Genomic DNA, 14,419 nt, shown 5'->3' with positions numbered 1-14,419 from the left:
TGACTGCATCAGAACTGTTAATTTAATTACAGAGCAAATGAACATAAAATTTAACGCATCTCACTTTCTGATAAAACTACTTGAAAACTGACAATATAGCGCTTTACTGAGACCTACTGGCATTACCCCTCTGAACTAATGTATCACTTTCACAAACAACACTCTGAAAATCACTATGCCTAACAATGGACATGAATATTGTTGGAGATTAAATTCGTTGGCTTATCTGTGCGTAAGAGAACGCTCGTCTGCTCTGCAAAAATTCGTTGGCTTATCTGTGCGTACGGAACGCTCGTCTGCAGTGAAACCTGACACTGTTGAGATAATGACGAGATTGTAAAAAATCTAATTTCATCTACCGTGCTTGCAATGTGCAGTGCCAGACGTTATCGCAACAATTTTCACAAAGCCCTTCTGCAGCCCACAACCCGCGAGCATACAGACACATTCATGAAGGTAAAGAATGAAAAATGAGGAAGTAAACGTAACGAATGATAAATGAGAACAAAGACTCCAAATTAAAGTACGCTACATTAAACCACAACAACAGTACACCTTTCCATAAAATGCTCACGAGACAAATTAGCAAAATATTTCTTAACAATTTTCCTGTGTACAGTTACTTTCTTGGCACTTGTTTCAATTATAAGACAAAACCATATATTGCACTATAAAATTAGTACACCAAATTTAAATCATACGTGATTTTATAACAGTAAGAAACTACACAATTACGAATATAAATGAAAACTGGATTACCTTAAAAGTTCTTGTTATTCTTTCACTAATGATCCCTCAATGTCTTCAGTATTCCTTAAAACACATCATTACAAAATCCTTTTTAAATAATGCTGCCTCAACTACACGCAGGGTAGCTTCCATCCTCCTCAGTCCAATTACATAGCCAGACTGTCCAACATACACTGCCTGCTACTCTCTGAAAAGGAAGAAACCTCTCTGATCAACGTCTGTGGTCTCAAGAACAGACTTACAAAGAATATGATTATATCGGTACCGGAGAGGGCGAGGACATTATCAAATTCACAACTTCATTCACATTTATGGCCAAAACTTCTTGAAAACCAACGTGGTAAATCTGAGAGTCTCTTTCAAGTTTTGCAAGTGGTATTCCTATAAAGCTTCTGTGGACTGAGCGTAGACACATAACGTTTCGAAGACGACAGTACGTATCATCCTGCTAATTCGTAACAATTTGGGATACGTAACTTTCTTGAACGAGATTTTTTTTTTCGTAAAGTTGTAATCCATTTGTGTTAGTACTGTGATAATAAATGGCCCTTTAACGTCAATTTATTTAACATAAATAATTTATTCAGCAGCAAGATATTCGCCAAGATTATCTAAAACACGCTGAAAGTGTTTGGATTGTTTTTCTACTTCTCACCTGTAGACAATATGTTGGTAACACTCCATCTCTTTGTGTGTTATGCTGTATGAATAGACAGTAAAGCGGCGCTGTTTAGCATAATGATGAGGGGAGAGGTATGACAAATTCTGTCACAGACTGTACACGACTGAATGAATAGCTTTCATCCTTTTCTCTGTTTTTATCTTAGTTAAGTTCAAATGGTTCAAATGGCTCTGAGCACTATGGGACTCAACTGCTGAGGTCATTAGTCCCCTAGAACTTAGAACTAGTTAAACCTAACTAACCTAAGGACATCACAAACATCCATGCTCGAGGCAGGATTCGAACCTGCGACCGTAGCGGTCTTGCGGTTCCAGACTGCAGCGCCTTTAACCGCACGGCCACATCGGCCGGCTCTTAGTTAAGTGATAGTGCATTTACTGATGCATTCAGTTACACTTCTGAAAATTTCATTTATTGATCCTTCTTTTCTTGTGATTTTATGGGTGAATATGGGGCAATAGTATTACTTTTTAGATGTTTTACTCATATTTATCTATGTCAATCACTTAAATAAGGTGTAAATCTGTATGTTTTTTTACTTTGAAATCATTACCTCTATACTGTTATCAATACTTGGCTCTGGATGAAATCTCCCTGCCCTCCTCAGGCTCTCTCTGTGATTTACACCTGATCCACATAATTGAACTGGTTGTCTCATCATTCGTTCTGTGTTCTCTCAGTACGTCTGACGTGTAAGTTAAAGTTACATATGGCGACTTGTTACATTGTAGACGAGTATACAAGGTTATTTGCTTTATTATACTGTTTTTATTGTGTTTATTACCGAAGCATTTATCAAAGTTTCTCAGTATGTGTTACATATTTGTATTTCTTAAGCAGTGGACGAGTTGACACTTTGCCTGCTGGTGCTTTCTTCTCTATATGTACTTCGTCCTTTATTCTTCGATACTATGAAGATACGACTTGACAATGGCCTCGGGGACCGAAACCGTCGTCATTTTTAAAATAAATGGAGAAGTGCAACTAGTGCTGATGTGTTAATCTAAAGTTACAACAGTCTATAAAACTTTACTTAATAGACAGCAGATTGCGACAAGGGTACTGTTAATAAGGCGGAAGATATCCACAATCTCTATTATGCTAAAATTAAGAAACGCTTTTCGGGTTCTCATTTAAGAAACGGATAGTTCTTACGTCCTTTTCTGTGAATAAGGGACGAGTTTTCAGGTATTTTTATTTTACGATGAGATTAGAATTATCATAGGTTTCTGTATGCTATGTGCTTTTTGCGAAAAGAAATGTCAGTAATCTTTAACTCTATCCACCGTCGGATAATAAACTGAGAACAACGCATTCAGTTATTGTAAAGCATTTATTGAAGCACAGTAAGAAAGTTGAGTAATACAACTGGTTCAGTTCTAGATACCGTTGTTTAGATGTTGGGAAACTTGTCCTGCAAGAGAGGACGCCCACCGGGCTGTGTGGTGCAGCGTGCTCAAGAGGTCACGCTGAAGCGCCGCTCGTAATTCTTGAAATATTTGTCGTCGGGGTCATACTTGGCCTTCAACTTCTCCCAGAAGTCCTTCTTGTTGCCTATTGTGAACCTGATGATCTTATCCATCCTCGCCTTCTGATTATCGTTGCACTTGGCGCAGTCAGTCTGCAAGCCGGCCACACGGAGCACCTTCAGCTCTGTGCCCTCTGGCGTGCATCGATCTTTCCATCGGACAGCAGGCACTCCGCGTACGCGTTGAAGAGCCGGTCACTGTTGAGGATCCGGTCCAGGTCCAGATTGTCTAACTTGGTGGTGATCTGCCCGTCGGCAGCGGCAGGCAGTGACGTCAGGGTGGCGGCCACCAGGACCACTGGAGCACTAAAGGCGTTCCAGATGTCTGCTGGAAGCTGCCTCAGTGTCTGTGTAGGAAGAGCTGAGGCTGGACTGTAGCCTCGAATGCCAGTCTAGGAAGGCACGCTCGCTTATAAAGGCAGATCGAATCACATGGGTAACGCTGTTCCCGCATATGAATCGGCTGTTGGCCGATTTTCCAAGGGCGCTGCGAAAATCCTCGCCTTTTGAGATGCAAAGGAAGTCCTAGATACGTGGTAGCGTTACGTTCCCACTATTGAGCAGATCTCTCAGTATTTGCACTCCTGGTGTCCTTCCTTATCTCTTGCTGTTAATTGGGTTTCCTTTCACAAGCGATTTTTGCCTTCCATTTACGGAGTTAAACGCAGGAAACCAAAATTAAACCACTTCTACATAGAAGTTCGTAACGACTCACTGACGAAACCGGGTGCTTTGCTATGTTTCTTCGGGGACAGACCCTACAGCCTACATCTTTATTCACAACAAAAGTAATGATTGATATGGACAGGACAGGGATCTCAAATTGACGTCATAATTCTAGGTATAAGGAAAGCTTTAGACAATATTTCTCGCACGCGACTTATGACATTGCGTGCCTATGGAGTAATGTATCAGCGGTACAACTGGAATCTTGTTTTTCTGTCAGAAGGGTAATATTCCATAGTAACTGACGCAAAGTCATAGAGTAAAACAAATGTGATGTCTGGCGTTTTCCACGGAAGTGGAATATCTACAAATGAATTAGAAGACAAACGGAGAAGACCGTGATATTGTTTTCAGATGATGCTGTCACCTACCGCCTCGTAAAGTCGTCTAAATATCAAATTCAATTGCAACATAATGTAGACAAAATTCGCGTAATGTGTGGAATGTGGCAGTTGACTCTAAGTAATGAAAAGTATGAGGTCATGTGTACGAGAATTAAAATGGGTACGTCACATTTCGGTTACCCGATGAACCACACATATCTAGAGGCTGTCAGTTGACCCAAATATCAGGCATTACAAATACGAATAACTTAAATCGGAAAGAATAGAATGAAAATGTTTTGCGGAAGGTGAACCAAAGACGGCGTTTTATTGACAGAACACTTAGAAGATGCAACAGGCTTGATAAAAAGACTGCCTGCAATAAACTTGTCCGTTCTTTTCTGGAGTAGTATTGCAAGGTATGGGATCCTTACCATATAACATTGACGGTGGACATCGAGAAAGATGAAAGAGGGCAGCTCGTTAGCATTATCACTAAATACGGGAGAGAGTGCCACCGATGTTGTACGCAAGTTGGGATGGTAATCTTTAAATGAAAGGCATTTTCGTTGCGATATGATCTTTTTGAGGAATACCAATCACCAACTATTCATGCGTAAATACATGGTGTCCAAGCAGGAATTTGCCAGTGTTCAGGGCTATGACAGAGACTGTCATTCTAAGCCAAAAAATTCTAGTAACATTGGCTCTAAAACGCATACCTTAAGAACTGTGATCACTTGTTCAGTAGAAGTGGTGTGTTTCACAGTAGCAGACATGAACAAGTGCTCATAGCCCTTGAGGTATGCGCTTTAGATCCCATGTTTACAGCGAATCATTGGTCCATATACCACCTCCCAGAATACGAAAATCAAAGAGTTTGCAGCAGAAAATATTTGCTTCACAGTGCCAAAGATGAAGAAGTGTTCATAGCTCTTAAGAACTGCACTTTAGAGTCCATGTTTACTGCATATTCTCTTCTTGTTTTGGTCAATACTATCAACTGTCGAAATATGGAAATTAAAAATTTTTCAGTAGATCTCATTCACAATATCGAAGAAGAAATAGTGCTCGTAGTTCTTAAGTATGCATTTTAGAGCCGATATTTAATAGAGTTGCTAGCTTCGAATGATAGCTCCTGCCATATCCCTGAATGATGGTCATCCTACTGGGACACCCTGTATTTTGTTGACGCTTCCCTACATGGGAAGAAATTATCATTGTGATAAAGTAAGAGAAATTAGAGCTCCCACAGGATGATTTAAGGGGACCTCGTCGTGAAAATGACTGAAAAATAGAAAAAATATGTTATCTCCATCTGAAAGACAAATTCTCCCGTTTCCAAAAATGTGTGCATTATCAACTTTCAAATTGTTTATTTGTTCTTACACGCTCTTTGAACAAAAGTCTGTACACCAGCCACACCTCCTTTCAGTTCAATGTCGCACTGCCACAGTCACGCAGATAATGAAGTCAATATACAGGGACTCTGCAGATACAAAATTATTTAGCAGATGTCTACATGGCCACACACAGAACCCTAATAAGTTTTTCAACAGTTATGAGTGGCGACAAGTACCAAAAACCGTGTTTGTTGGAAGGGCGGTGCTCAAAATAGGTGTTATGGATGCTGTCATCTGTTTCAATGATGGTGCAATTAGCAGGACGAAAATAACGGAAAAACTGGTCATCTAACCAGGAAATAATATGATAGTTCCTCCGACTTCCATAGATCGTCAGCGAGTAGTTGAAGCTGAAAGGCTGCGGAGGCCACCACTGAAGAGTTCAGAGTAAGGAAAGGACTCCTGAAAAAGAGCAGAGGATAAAGAAACAGCTGGCCAGCAAGAATGTGCTGCTGGAATGTTCTGAAAGAGGCATTCGGTGAGTCAAAAGCACTGTCAACAGTCTTTTCTCATTCCCTCGAAACTACATTTTCCGAATTTTAGGTACATATATCTTCACTATGGTTTGAGCTATGTTCACCAAATTTCTCCCAAGTGAAGAATGCTAGAGTCTCATTGTATTATTTCCAATACATAGCAGAAAATTTCTGTGTTTGTCATTCTGCATATAATTTTAGCGGTAATTTCTGAGCAAAATACTTATGTGGTATAATAAAGATTTTTCTATTTCCACAGGTGTACTACAAACTACAAAACGAGAGGCATGATGTGTTCCTATGAGTGTTGACAGCAGCCTGCCACAGTATGAATGCTGGTAGACTGATGATGCACCATAAAATAGTACCAGAATTGAAACGTGTGTTATAAAACCATCTATTAGACACAATGTTGTAATTCTTAAACTATAACGGAAAATTTAATAAATTTCCTTGTACAGCTTCAGTTACTGTCATTGAGCGTTGGTACAAAACTTCCTCCGCATTGCAGGTCACGGGTAATGCGCACCGAAAGCGAAGCATAAAAACGCAGGCCTTTCACGTTCACGTCCCCTTAAGTGTCTATATTCCCGGCCTGCTGAGCAATAATTGAAGGGCAGAAAAACAGCTTGAAAGTGGTTCGATAAATCCTCTGCCAGGCACTTAACTGTGAACTGGAAATTATCCATATAGGTGTAGATGTGTTTATGTAAACTGATGCAAGGTACTATGAAAGCTAAAGATCTTAATTACTTTTCCTGTGATCAGGAAACGTGTGTTAGACTTCCCGAGAAAGGTTCCTCACTTATTTTTTCCTGAGTCCCTTCCCGCATCATAATTTCGGTAACTTCTAGAGCCTTTGATAATTGTCTCCACAGTCTACTTTTCGGGAGGAGTTGTCAGCTAATTTTCAAAAATGCATCTTGAAACAGGGTAACGTCCTTCTGAAATTGCTTACATTTGCAAGATTCAGAAGAAACCCATTACTGATCAACATCACAGTTTATTCTTATCATTGAAAAATAAATAATGAATTGCGTTCTTAATCGATAATGGATTTTTTCCGAATCCAATAAATGTAAACATTCACATATCACGTATCGCCAACTTGTCCATGTAAAGTAACAACTGAAAATGAGAACAAATGTTTACAGCATTTCCGTAACAAATTCTCTCCACAGTAAGCCACAATAATTGCTAGGTATATCATGAAAATCGGAGTGTAGAGAAACACCAAAATGTTAAATCCTCCATTATTTTGGCCTATAAATAACAATGGTTGTCCAACTAATTGTGGATTAGATTTTGTAGTAGAGCGATACCGAATGGAACACAATGAAACATGAAGTAGAATTTCGAAAGTCGAATACAGCACTAAAATAACACTTCCGGCATAATATGGTGCCGGCCGCTGTGGCCGAGCGGTTCTAGGCGATATATCAGGTTGTCCTGTGGGAGCCTATCGTATGTTTTGCGGAGAGCACCTGGACGCTTACACTGTGCCTTGCGACCCACAAACATAGTGGGAGCCGTGGGCAAAGGAGCAAACTGCTCGAGATGTCAGGGACTTTTGGCACAACGTCGATGAAGGCACCGTGAAGGGTGCTAGAAGTGTGCCCCACTGTTATCACCATCGATCACAGCGAAGCAGCAAAATAGCTAAAGAACGTCGCATCTACACCTTCTTCCCCGGAAACTGGGAACAGGAGAGTCAAAGGTATGTCCACCCAAAACGCGTCATGGTTCATTCTGTTGTGAGGCATGACCCACACACAGCACATCCACGCTGTGTTGATCCAAGCCAGACAGACACATTTGGCCGACCGAGGTGGCCGAGCGGTTCTAGGCGGTACAGTTAGGAACCCCGCTACTGCTACGGTCGCAGGTTCGAGTCCTGCCTCGGACATGGATGAGTGTGATGTCCTCAGGTTAGTTAGGTTTAAGTAGTTCTATGTTCTAAGAGGCTGATGACCTCAGATTTTAAGTCCCATAGTGCTCAGAGCCATTTGAACTATAATATGGTACAAACATTAATGCCTTAAGAACCTTTGTAAAGCACACATCTTCGTATTAGTGATGCTGCCTCTAATGAATCAATTATCTCACAACGGAGTGTAACATTATTCCGTGGAGAGTCAGAAGAAAAACACGTGTCCTCTCTTATGCCAGTCACCACACTTATGTTTCTGCCATAGACACTCAGACGTGAAGTTGTATATTATTGTCATAAATAGTTATATTGATATGTAATCGAGACTCATCCACGACAACAAGATGCGTCCATCCAGTTACGCATAGAAGTAGTTGAAGAAAATTTTTTTTTGTGTCTAGCACAGCGGTGTAATCCTATAATCTCTGAGCAACATGGAAAAACATTTGAATTTAAATGAAACCATTTTTGTTAGGCAACCGACTGGTGAGGGATAGACATGCCATTTTCAGCAAATAAAACTTTTTTTATGCGTTTCGTTATAGGTTTCAAATGTGAGTTCACTTTATTTCAGTCTTCGGCCATTATGACGTGGCCCTAGCGAAGGAAGCAATAGTACCAAGTTGTTTCCATAGTTTGTCTGATGTATGTAAATGAACTACGAGTTGCAGTTGCGCAAGAAGAAAATTTGGTCTTTTTTCAAGTGATGCAAGTATTAGAATAAAAGTAGTAGCAGTCTACATGTTGAAAAGCAGCTAATGAAAAATTCGTTGATATCGAAAAATGATTCAAGGCGAAGGTGTAAATCATTACATTTTAACAAGATTGAGTACATACAGTTCAGTACAACTCCTAACACGCCAGAAACTATAAAGACAGTCTTCTCAAACAACAAAATATAGAAGTAGGTCATAACATTAATTTCGAAATCGATTGCCTGGAATTAATAAAGCACGTTTGTTCAGTTATGTTTGCAGTACGTATGATAACTCTTCGAGGTGATTTAAAACTTTAAAAACCCACTTTTTTCTGTGTGATTTCATCCAAATATCAGGAATGGAACCATATTTTGGTAAAACTCAACCTACAGGCAGAGTATTTTCATTGTATCGAAGCATGTTATGATAATTGCATGTGGTAGAACTTATAGAAAAAAATACGGTGTTTTTGTGTATTACACTAGGACAAAGTCACCTCTGCAAAACGTCAGTGGGTTAACGGTTCTGCAGAAACCATTCATGGGAACACACGTATTCAAGAAACTACCAGTGCGTATAAAATGACATGTAGATAATGCGGTGGACTTTCTGTCAGGCAACGTCTTCCACTTTACTGAAAATTATGTTAATTGAAGATCTTAAATATGTTGTAGGATTTTTATGATTAAAGTTAGCACTGTAATCAAAAACCTTTCGTAATGTTAAGGTATTTCGTTGCATTGCACATAATTTATGTGCAAATCTTTGACTTCCATTCCTATCTCAGATCCCCTCTCCACTAGATCTGTTGGATTCGAGTAACAAAATGTGACTGATGAGTTTTTGAAGCATTACAATTGGCGGCTTCCGTTCTCGTACAAATTATCAGCTATCATACCATCCAACAGCAAACGATTCTACTTTGTAGATTGCTCTTTTCCGTTTAGTTATCAGTAACAATTACCTTTAGGTACGTGTAGTAATAACTTCAAACAGAATAGTTTCCAAGAGTCAAAACTTAACATTTGTTAAGTTTCTATATTTTCGTTTCATCAGAAAAAGATACTGTTATTGCATTTATTACGCAGGTACTCACTATTAATACATAAGTTTAAAAAGTTGCCTGTAGGTGTTATTGACACATTTAAACTTTTGTTACATGTAACTTACTTAGTCAAAGATAGATCCTAAAAATTTATTTTAAGTATCGAATTGCTTCATCAGATTAAAGCAAGGAATGGGGCAAAAGTACGGTAGTTTTTTTGGCTCCTGAACAAGACAGTTCAAGCAATCATCGAAATCTCGAGGCTCTGTCCAAATTTCATGAGTAGGCCACCGACGTTTAGATAATAAAAATTCCATTTTTATTTAATAGTAATTCTTGACCTTCCCAGTCACCCCTTGTACCACACAACATTTATTAAGTTAAACATTAAGAAAGTTTGTCACAGTTGACGTTGGTGCTGTTTCCAGTTTGGATAAAAACTCGGTCCTTATATTAAGTTTATTGCTCACCATGAGACTGTAGAGCTTCGTAACACAAGAGTACTTTGCCAGTGAGCACTTACTTAATGTGGCCGTTAGAGTACTGCAACTGAGATGGTGCTTTTAAAAGTCAGCTCCATGTAGAAACGTCAGACAGTGAAAAGTAAACACACAACCTGTTCTAATCACAGTGTCACATCGCTTCGTGTGTTGTTAGGTGTGTACAGCATGAATATTTGGTTGCAGTTATTGAACATGAAACGCACAGCATTATTCCTCGTCTTATTTTCAGTGATTTGTTGTGGCGTGGTACTGTGACAATAATTTTCTTGTTGTACGAGGACTTTCGTCAGGTGTAGACTAAGCATTACGTAGTTTACAATTATCGCATCACAGTACATTGGGTCTAAAGCACAGGTTACATTTTCTTACCAAGTCCAACATGATTCCTTAAGGTGCCGAATTTTCTTATTTGGGGGTAGTGGTAACACTGGTACAATATTGGTATTTTAACTTGCTTAATCTCTCGCGAAAAGTAGCCTGCTGCTGGCGATGTACGCGAAAATAAGGCTCTTTTTTTGTCAGTCTCTTGACTAGTTAGATGTGGCTCGCCACAAATTCCTCTCCTGTGCCAACCGATTCATCTCAGAGGAGCACTTGCCCTCAGTTCCGGTCTCTTTCAAGTACCAATGATGACAAAATGAATTGATCGTGTGGCATTGTTGGCCGGGAGGCCCCAAACGGAGACGTTCGGCTGCCGAGTGCAAGTCTTATCTCAAAGGACGCCACATTGGGCGACTTGCGTGCCGGTCATGAGGATGAAATGTTGAGGAGGACAACACAACACCCAGTCCACGAGCGGGGAAAATCTCCAAGCCCGCCGGGAATCGAACTCGGGCCAGCTGCATGGGAGGCAAGCACGTTACCAGTCAGCTAAGCAGGCTGACACCAATGATGATATTCCCTGATGTTCTAACACGTATCATATCATTCTGTCCTCCTTCTTTGTCAGTGCTTTCCAAAGGTTCCTTTATTCACTGCTTCGATATGCACCTGTCCTGGTCAAAGCTCCATGTTTCACTGATTGCGATACTATGTGGGTCCAATGAGACGCGGCGAATGTCGTGAGCGCAGCTACATCTCATCACGGTGAGCAACTGAAAACGTATGAAGGCCTTTAGGATACCTTGTGTATCTTTTCCATTGTTAATAAATTTTTTTCATTAGAAGAACCATTTTGAAGGGTAGTGAGACAAGGCCTGTGGGGAAACCAGAACAGAAGCATCTGAGATGTGGTGTCAGAGAAGAATGTTGAAAATTAGGTGGACTGGTAACGCAAGGAACGAGGAGGTTCTCCGCAGAATCGGCAAAGTGAGGAATATACGAAAAAAAACTCACAAGAAGAAGGGACAGGATTATAGGACATCTGTTGAGACATCAAGGAATAACTTCCATGATACTAGAGGTAGCTGGTCAGAGGAAAGATGGTAGAGTAAGACAGAGAATGGGATACATCCAGCAAATAACTGACGACTTAGGCTGCAAGTGCTACTCTCAGATAGAAAGGTTAACGCAGCGGAGGAATTGGTGGTGGGCCCATTAAATCAGTCAGAAGACTGATGACTTGAAAGACATGTATCCGTTCCTGAAAAAAAGGGGTCTTACAGTCGTACAGACAGATAGACAGACAGCAACAAGGTGATCCTACAACGATTCTGGTTTCTTCTACAGAGGTACAGAACACTAAAAAATAGAATTTCTGGCACGGGCCGGCGAGGCATGCGCCGTTTCAGTTGTCTCAGTTTCCGAGCGCTGACTGGAGCAAAGTGCTGAAAACAAAACATTATTTACATTGAAACTGTGTGCCGGCCCGAGACTCGAACTCGGGACCTATGCCTTCCGCGGGCTAGTGTTCTACCATCTGAGCTACCCAAGCACGACTCACGCCCCGTCCTCATAGTCTTACCTCAGCCAATACCTCGTCTCCTACTTTCCAAACTTCACAGAAGCTCTCCTGCGAACCTTGCAGAACTAGCACTCCTGGAAGAAAGGCATAGGTCCCGAGCACGAGTCTCGGTCCGGCACACAGTTTTAATCTGCAAGGAATTTTCATATCGGCGCACACTCCACTGCAGAGTGAAAATCTCATTCTGGCTTATTTACATTGCAGATAAACCGGAATAATGCTCAAAATATTGTGTTTATTAGTATTTTCATAAAAGACGTGAAAAGCATAGGCAGAGTATAATTTTGGAACGAGGACTCAGAAGCCGGGGAATGACTAAAACATGTGTGTCATTTCTTCATCAAAATGTGGGAAACTCACAACAGTCTTAAAAAAATTGACTGATGTGATGAAGACCTGCATGCAGGAGAACAAATTCACTGTGTCGACTGACTCTTGGCGATGAGAAATAAATCCAAAGCTACTGATAAAGACTTTTCTAGTCGAATGGCTGTCCTAGTGCAGTAACAAAGTGATTCCTCCCAAATGTATTCCGCTAGTGCAACCTAGCGATGACTATTTTCATTATGAGGTAAAGAATTTTTTCAAAGAGTTCCAAGACTGTTCATATCTCGTACACAGAAGAAATTAAACATGCCAAGAGAGAGTGTCAAAAGACATTCCGTTGTACATTACCAGCTATCGTACCCAACACTTGGATAGGTGAAGCGCTAGGCGTGGTTTCCTCCCAAACCGAATGAAGAGAAAGAAGTTTCTACAGACGAAAAACTTTTACTTTATAAAGGTTAAAACAATCATTTAATTGTAAAATTGTAACGTTTACAATGTGTGCAAGATGCCGAGAAAATTTCGGATTATAAGTTTTTACGACCAGTACCACCCCAGCACCTATAAAATCGTCACCTGTAAACTATAGAAGTATCTTATTTTGTGTATAAAGTTCTCGTGTACGCCTTAGAATTCCTTCCTGCAGATTTATTTGCAATCACAAATTTCCCTTTGCCTTCTCGTTCCTTTTATGGAAGTATTAATAAATAAAATGTATTGAGCATTATTTCAATTTAAGTGTAGTGTAACGTACAAACTAAAATTAAAACAGAAGTTTCCACGAAGGGATTTGACCAACGACCCTCAGGTTACATTTCTGTACTCTTTCCGCTGCGCCAACAGCCGCCTAGAATCTACAGTATCATAAATGAACCATACCATGTCCGACAACATCCAAACATGCTATTTCTTACACTTAGCCATCTCGAGCTCCCGCCTTGTCACTTTCATCCCTGGTCAAGTCCTGCATATACCATGAACTTCAACGAAATCATTGTTGACTAGTAGGCGCGGTCCGCTTGTAAGATGACTTCATAAATATTATTATCATATTTATAATATTATTATTAACAAAGTTATTACCGTTTGAAATTAAAAGTGTTTATAGGATCCATAACTAGTATGCTGCAGTTCAGCGTATGCTTATGACACTCTGACATGAAACGCTTCTTGTCAGCTGTGGAATGATGAAGTCTGTATTAATTTTAGATATATACGCAAACAGTTATAAATTATTTAGTGAATAATACGAAAAGGGGTGCCTAACCCAATAATTCTACTTATGTACACAGATGATTATCACCAGCATGAGAATCCCATCCTATTATCCCATCGATCCAGATGTCTAATCAATGATATTTTGGTAAATATATACATGTAATATTGTCGTTTGACTATCTAGGAGAGCAGCACCAATGTGTCTAAAGATGGTACGTTGAATGGCATTAACTCCGCTCCTGATATGGCGAAGAAAATAGAAAAAGTAGATTGTACTGAGAACTACTGTAAGACAAAATCATACATTTAATCAAGAGTTGTTGTTGTTGTTGTTGTTGTGGTTTTCAGTCCAGAGACTGGTTTGATGCAGCTCTCCATGCTACTCTATCCTGTGCAAGCTTCTTCATCTCCCAGTACCTGCTGCAACTTACATCCTTCTGAGTCTGCTTATGTATTCATCTCTTGGTCTCCCTCTACGATATTTACTCTCCACGCTGCCCTCCAATACTAAATTGGTGATCCCTTTGTGCCTCAGAACATGTCCTATCAACCGATCCCTTCTTCTAGTCAAGTTGTGCTACAGATTTCTCCTCTCCCCAGTTGTATTCAATACCTTCTCATTAGTGACATGATCTACCCTTATAATCTTCAGAATTCTTCTGTAGCACCACATTTCGAAAGCCTCTATTCTCTTCTTGTTTATACTATTTATCGTCCATGTTTCACTTCCATGCACGGCTACACTCCATACAAATACTTTAAGAAATGACTTCCTGACACTTAAATCTGTACTCTATGTTAACAAATTTCTTTTGTGCAGAAACGCTTTTCTTGGCATTGCCAGTCTACATTTTATATCCTCTCTACTTCGACCACCATCAGTTATTTTGCTCCCCAAATAGCAAGA

General features: G+C 40.1%; 1 pseudogene; it reads right to left on the bottom strand.

Moving 5' to 3' along the window:
* Positions 1-2,888: 2,888 nt before the first annotated feature.
* LOC126252884 (ejaculatory bulb-specific protein 3-like) lies at positions 2,889-10,445 on the bottom strand (annotated as a pseudogene).
* Positions 10,446-14,419: the final 3,974 nt, after the last annotated feature.

The sequence above is a fragment of the Schistocerca nitens genome, chromosome 1, assembly GCF_023898315.1.
Source record: "Schistocerca nitens isolate TAMUIC-IGC-003100 chromosome 1, iqSchNite1.1, whole genome shotgun sequence".
Classification (NCBI taxonomy): domain Eukaryota; kingdom Metazoa; phylum Arthropoda; class Insecta; order Orthoptera; family Acrididae; genus Schistocerca; species Schistocerca nitens.
This window is presented reverse-complemented; position numbering and strand designations above follow the sequence as displayed.